The sequence below is a fragment of the Archocentrus centrarchus genome, chromosome 21, assembly GCF_007364275.1.
Source record: "Archocentrus centrarchus isolate MPI-CPG fArcCen1 chromosome 21, fArcCen1, whole genome shotgun sequence".
Lineage (NCBI taxonomy): Eukaryota > Metazoa > Chordata > Actinopteri > Cichliformes > Cichlidae > Archocentrus > Archocentrus centrarchus.
Window position 1 is genome coordinate 18,538,912 of NC_044366.1, and position 7,480 is coordinate 18,546,391.

The following is a 7,480-nucleotide window of genomic DNA, read 5'->3' on the forward strand; positions in this document are numbered from 1 at the left end:
AATAAATTTCCACATCTAATTCAACAAACTGCCAATAGTTAAAATTTCCCAAGTTTATATTTGCATTGTTGGGTGTAACACATAAAATTACCACCATAGCTAACTATAACAGTGAGATTCATTAGTGGGAATGTGAATGCAGTAGTAGCCTGAGGGTGCTCAATAAAAGCTAGAATGGAAAACAAAGAACAAAAAGTGGAATTAATGGAAAAAAAAACATCAAAAGATGTTCTAGTAACTCCACTAAGTACATTATAAATTGTTTTTATGGTAGACACCATACCTTTTTCTGTTTAATTCATGACAAAAAAAAAATTACTTGGAAAATGAACTAAAATTCATTCTCTGCGAGTGAAAAACAACTAAGAATGTGTATTATTTTCATTATTTCAGCTTTGTTTTTACTTAGCAGCCTGTAAAGGGCCTTTGAAAGAGCATGAAAAATAGTTTGTGGTGGAAGTTTGTAAGTCTGATGGTCTGCGTGTCTGTTTTGACAAACTAGAGAGGAACCAAAACATAGCAAATGATGCCCAGTATTTCACTAATTGCTATATAAATACTAATTTGGTTGCAATAAAAGGGATATAGTCCAGAGCTTATTTAAATTTCAAGTTTAACTTGAATGTAACTTGGTTAATTTTAATTGCTGAAATACCACAATCGTCACAGTGATTGCATGTGGCATTTATTAAAAAGCCATCCAAGTGTTTTATCTGTAAAAACTAAAAGCTATCATTCAACAGTTGTTGAGGTCAGTCTGGAGTGTGTGCATATATATATATATATATATATATATATATATATATATATATATATATATATATATATATATATATATATATATATATATATATATATATATATATATATATACAGTGTATCACAAAAGTGAGTACACCCCTCACATGTCTGCATATATTTAAGTATATCTTTTCATGGGAAAAAACTGACAAAATGACACTTTGACACAATGAAAAGTAGTCTGTGTGCAGCTTATATAACAGTCTTCATGTAGCGCAACAATTCATCTTTTAAGATCCTCAGAGTTCTTTGCCATGAGGTGCCATGTTGGAACTTTCAGTGACCAGTAGGAGAGAGTGTGAGCTGTACTACAAAATTGAACACTCCTGCTCCCTATGCACACCTGAGACCTAGTAACACTAACGAGTCACATGACATTTTGGAGGGGAAATGACAAGCAGTGCTCAATTTGGACATTTACGGGTGTAGTCTCTTAGGGGTGTACTCACTTTTGTTGCTGCTGGTTTAGACATTAATGGCTGTATATTGAGATATTTTGAGGGAAGAATAAATTTACAATGTTATATAAGCTGCACACAGACTACTTTTCATTGTGTCAAAGTGTCATTTTGTCAGTGTTGTCCCATGAAAAGATATACTTAAATATCTGCAGAAATGTGAGGGGTGTACTCACTTTTGTTATACACTGTATATGAGTGTGTGTGTGTGTGTGTGCGTGTGCGTGTGTGTGTGTGTGTGTGTGTTCAATGGGTGAGGTTTTTGGCTGAAAGTCAATTGCACATCTCTTGGGCCTCTCACCGACTGCATCCACCAGTGATTAAACTAATTGCAGGCATTGTAAGAACAGAATAGTTCAAACCGATAGACTAAAAAACTATAAACAAAACACTGGTCACTGATTGACCAAAGAGACTTTCAGCATTGTGTTTAGGGCCTTTAGTCTCTTTTTCCTTTTTGCCCCTACTCTGCTGGAGCCTCATCACTTGACAAAGTTGGGGTATTTAGTCATTCTAGATGGTATCTTGTCCTTTACACCTTTTGGACAAATGTGATAAAATAATATACATGTGCTTAGATTAACATGATGAGACAGATGATAACTACATTACTGTCTTAAAATCAACCTTTTGTACAGTTCTTTCAGAGAGCTTTTGGGAGAGATAATAATGGTGCTGCATGTAAATGAGCTTCAAAATGATGGAAATTAAATTTAAATGGCTCACGTTTTCCATTAACTGTGCTCTAATTAAAGTTTGATGTGATGCACTGGTTTCCAACACAATGTGACCTGAAAGTTCTGTATACACTCGTAGGCCCACTTTCAGGTAAATGGATTAGGCATAGAGGCTTGTGATTTGTGGGCCTTCTTGGACCTTCTGTCTTGGTCAAGGAACAAGCACACTATATGCATGTTTGATTTAATTTGTATTTTTTAAAATATTATTATATTAATATTATATTTAGCTTTCCAATCTTTAATAAAATTATTTCATGAAATCCCATAGACTGCCTATAAAAAAATTACACAGCCACCATATTTTCAGCTATGGGTTTGTGAATTAACATTTTTGAAGCCCTGACCTGAGCAGTTTCATACATTGTAAAACTGTGAAACACAAAACACTGATGACTTATGATTTATCAGTCCTAAGGTAGACGTTTATTAAAACCTAAAGCTGGGATAGGAATTCGCACCTCCAAGTTTCTCAGCTGGAAAAAGGTAGAGTGGCCTCTCCAGTTTGGGAATGGGTTACAGAGAAGTGGAGGAGTTCAAGCATTTTGGGGTCCTGTTTATGAATGAAGGAAGAAGGGAGTAGGAGCTTGACCAGCAAAATGTATGCAGCTTCCTCTGCAGGGTGCCTAAGCAATCCTTTAGAAATAGGACAACGGGTTCAGTCATTAAAGAGGGCCTCAGAGTAAATCTGCAACTCTTCCACCCCAAAAAAGAGTAATTTGAGGTGCTTCAGGCATCTGAATAAGATGCTACTAACTTGCCTGTTAGGTGAGGTGTTTCAGGCATGTCCAATTGGGAGGGAGTCTGGGGCAGACTCAGGACATGCTGGAGAGGTGCAGAGTAAGGTGGTCCAGCTGGCTTTAGACCACCTCAGTGTCCACCCTTGAAAATCTAGTGGAGTTGACTTGCAAGAGGGAGAGCATCTCAGTTTAGACTGCTGACCCCCTGTCCTGGCCCCAAATAACTGGCAGTGTTAAGGAATAAAGCCTCTACTTTAAAAAAAAAAAAAAGTTCCAAAGAATGCCAAATGCCTATCCCCATGGCACTGGCACTGATGCTGTAAAACTTTTAAGGTTGTCAGTGGGTAAATAGCATGTTGTTATGAATTTGATTTGGCTTTCAATGCTTGTGTCAAAGTAAAAATCTCCTAATGCCAGCATGAATCATGGATTCCAAAGTTGAGCACAATTCCATTTATTTTAACTTTTGTCAAGAATATCCTCTCCCCTCTTGAAGACTGGTTTGCCACACATTTATGCTGTATTCTATTTACTTCGGAAGTTGGATGTTGGTGCTGGGAGTGATGCCACTCCAGAGCTGATCGTGTTCCAGTATTAGTAGTCAGAAAAGCAAGAAAAATAGGATTTGTTTTTTTCTTTAGCAAGGTAGAGCCATTCTTTCATTACTAGCAATACACAACAATACCTATTTTTTGTGCTCAAAAACACTGCTGCAGCACATTTATAGAGCCTGATCAGTGCCCTGTGCGTGGCTTGTTTTGCAAGTGACAGTACAGATTACCAGTTTTTCATTTTTACTAATGTTTGCACCTTTTGAATCACTGTTCACCACCTAAAAAGAAGGCATCAAAGATGGAGAATGTAGTGATATATATATATATATATATATATATATATATATATATATATATATATATATATATATATATCACTGAATATACAAAGACTATAATAACAGTACAAAGTGAGTACCTACAGGGGAACTTGAAACTCAGCAGTTTATGATGGATCATAACAGGTAAACAAAAGTGTTACTTTTTCCTTTCCCTACATTTGCAAGCCCCAAATGGTGTATTCTTTGCAACCACTAGTGCCTGTAGTTGATATAGTTGCAGGACATCCAGTAGCAGATCGGTCAAGACACGTATCATATGCTGTAGCTGCAATGTCCCAAACTATGCTCAAGCAGGAGACTTGACATTTTTTTCTATAGCTTTTATATCAGGTTAGTTAAAGACAAGTCAAATTCATGTGTTGTACAGAATTTGTCATCCCCTTTTGACCATACCACCCTGAGCACGCCTGAGCTTGTTTGATCTCAGAAGCTAAGCAGGGTTGTTCCTGGTTAGTACTGGGATGGGAGACTGCCTGGGAATACCGGGTGCTGTAAGCCTTGGGGTGGGTGCAGCTCATGGGGCGACTGTAACTCGGGAGGTAGAGCAGGTTATCTACTAATCAGAAGGTTGATGGTTTGATCTCTGCATGCCGAAGTATCTTTGGCAAGATACTGAGCCCCAAGTTGATCTCCAATGTGTTCATCGGTGTGTGAATGTTAGATAGAAAGCACTTAGGTGTAGGAAAAGGTGCTTGTGTGAATGCATGCTGTATAAAGCACTATGAGTGCTCAAGTAGAGTAAAAAAGCACTATATAAGAACCACTTTGTTTACCTTTTAATGATTAATTCAGATATTTAATCCCCATAAACATATCGTATTGTATCTGGTAATGTATATTGTATCCCAATATACAGTTTGGACACACTTTCTAATTCCTTTTTTTTTTAATTATTCAGAAATTGTCTGCATTGTGGATGCATACTAAAGTCATCCAAACTATGAAGAAATGCATATGGAATTGTTTAGAAAATTTTTTTAAAAAGTTAAACAAAAAAGAATATGTTTTATATTTTATATTCTTCAAAGTAGGCACCTTGTGCTTAAATGACAACTTTGCACATCTTGGCATTTTCTCAATCAGCTTTATTAGGTAGTCACCTGGAATGGCTTTCAGTTAACAGCTGTGCCTTGTCCAGAATTAATTTCTTGAATCTCTTGCCCTCTTGATGTGCTTGAGACCATCAGTTGTGTCATGAAGAGTTAGAGTTAGTATACAGTGAATATCCCTATTTGAGTAATGTTCTAATCCATATTATGGCAAGAACTACTCAGAGAAATGAAGAAATGAAGGTCATCCAGTCTGAAAAATTTCAAGAACTTTGAAAGTATCCTGAAGTGCAGTTGCAAAGACCATGAAATGTTATGATGAAACTGGCTCTCATCAGGAACGCCCCAGTGAAGGAAGACCAAGAGTTCCCTCTGTTGCACAGGATAAGATCACCGGAATTACCACCCTCAGAAACTGCAAGCTAACAGCACCCCAGATAAGAGCCAACCTAAATGCTTCACAGAGGTCAAGTAGCACACACAGATCAACATCAACTGTTCAGAGAAGACTGTGTGAATCTGTATTTATGGTCAAATTGCTGCAAGGAAGCCACTTCTAAGGAAGAAGAACAAGAGGAAGAGAATGGCTTGGCCCAAGAAACACAAGGAATAGACATTAGATCAGTGGAATTCTGTCCTTTGGTCTGATGAGTCCAAATTTGAGATGCAGAAAAGGTGAGCAAATGGTTCCTACATGTGTGGTTAACACCATGAAGGAGGAAGTGTGATGGTGTGGGGGTGCTTTGCTGGTGACACTGTTGACAATTTATTCAAAATCCGAGGCACACTTAACCAGCATGGCTACCACAGAATTCTGAAGCGACATACCATCCCATCTGGTTTACGCTCAGTGGGACCATCATTTGTTTTTCAACAGGACAATGACCTCAAGCACACCTCCAGGTTATGTAAGGGCTTTTTGACGAAGAAGGAGGGTGATAGAGTGTTACGTCAGATGACCTGGCCGCCACAATCACCTGATCTAAACCTAGCTGAGATGGTTTGGGATGAGTTGGACCACAGAGTGAAGGAAAAGCAGCCAACAAGTTCTCAGCGCCTCTAGGAACTCCTTCAAGACTGTTGGAAAACCATTTCAGGTGATTACCTCATGAAATTGATTGAGAGAATGCCAAGAGTGTGTAAAGCTATAATCAAAGCAAAAGGTGCCTATTTCGAAGAATCTAAACTCTAAAACATATTTTGGTTTATTAACACTTTTAAGTTTACTAAATGACTCCTTCTGTGTTCCTTGATAGTCTAGATGACTTCAGTGTTAATTTACAATGTAGGAAAAAAAAAAAACATTGAATGAGAAGGTGTGTCCAAACTTTTGATTGGCACTGTATATCAATCAGTACATAATTTATCAGAAGAAGAGCTACTCCATAGTATGGAGGGAGCTAACAACAAAAGCTCAGCACCCTGAGATGTGTGTGTATGTATGTATATATATATATATATATATATATATATATATATATATATATATATATATATATATATATATATATATATATATATATATACACACACACACACACTGAAACACAGTGGCAAAAATGTTAAACCTTAGAGACTCCCACACTGAGCTCAAAGGAAACAAGTTACTTTTTTTTTCAATTTTCATTTTATTTATTATTATTTTTTATTCTTAATATTTTTTGTAGATTATTTTGTAAAATAATACAAATTCAGAACATTTGTATATATACAGTGTGCATTTATTTTTTCTTAAATGTTAGTTTTAGTCAGGACAAAATATTTAAAAATGCCTGATGCTACGTTTCACATATTAGAAAGATTTGCTGTCTGTTGTTCACAGTAAGTAATACAGCTTATGGCTTTACCACTGGTATTGGATTGATACTTTGTATTGCTAATAGCCAAGGACAAAGTGTCTTTAGTGATACTGTATCTGGACTGAAAAGTTGGATCTGTATTTCCCTATTGGTGGGGTTTAGTGCTTCACAGTTTATCTTGTATTTTGAGGGTACCAGTCATATGTTCCTTTTAACAGGTCACAAAAGAGCTGTGCCAGTAGAAAATGTGAGATGGAATTAATCAGATCTGTGATCTGCATAGACATACTGTAGATACTGAACCCAGCTAAGTGTGAACAGTGTTTTTAGATGAATATCTGAACAGGACCTCATTATACCTCTGACCCATCCTCACCTTTTTTAATACAGAAGAGTCTATACACTGCTGTACTTCCTGAATGGTTTGCTCCATTTGGTATTTATTCAGTTCACTTCTTCAAACCTGGTCAGTATGATGGCTTCTGATATTTAAAGAAGATTATAAGGATCATAGTGAGAATTTGACGGGCATATAACGATGTAACAGGAGCAATTAAGGAATCATCAGAAATATTATTATTCATGCAGATGAACTAAGTTTGTTGTAATCTTTGAAAAATGCAACAAATACTTTTCATTCAAGACAGATTTTAATCTTTACAATCATGTACCCCACAATCTTTAATTTTGGCTGCATGAAAATGGGATTACCAAAAACATAAAAATATAGCTTAATACACTACTTTATTGTCTCTCAGAACACTTAGGAGGAATTCAAGCTGAGCACCACTGTTAGTTGTTAAAGAGAATGGTAGGTACGACTTCTGGATTATTGAAATGTGATTGCACAAGGCCCAATGCAACCAGTTGTATGGGGCCAATAGGTAATAAGAAAATTAATCAGAAATGAATACAATGTTGAAAATGTTCTTATATAACATTGGCCACAAGTTCCGAGCACTTGGGCAGGTAGGGCAAGTAGCAGTTACACAGTGTAACAA

At 36.6% G+C, this 7,480-nt stretch overlaps 1 pseudogene; it reads left to right on the top strand.

The window, feature by feature from the left end:
• The first annotated feature begins 4,010 nt into the window (after positions 1 to 4,010).
• LOC115801322 (uncharacterized) lies at positions 4,011 to 4,129 on the top strand (annotated as a pseudogene).
• Positions 4,130 to 7,480: the final 3,351 nt, after the last annotated feature.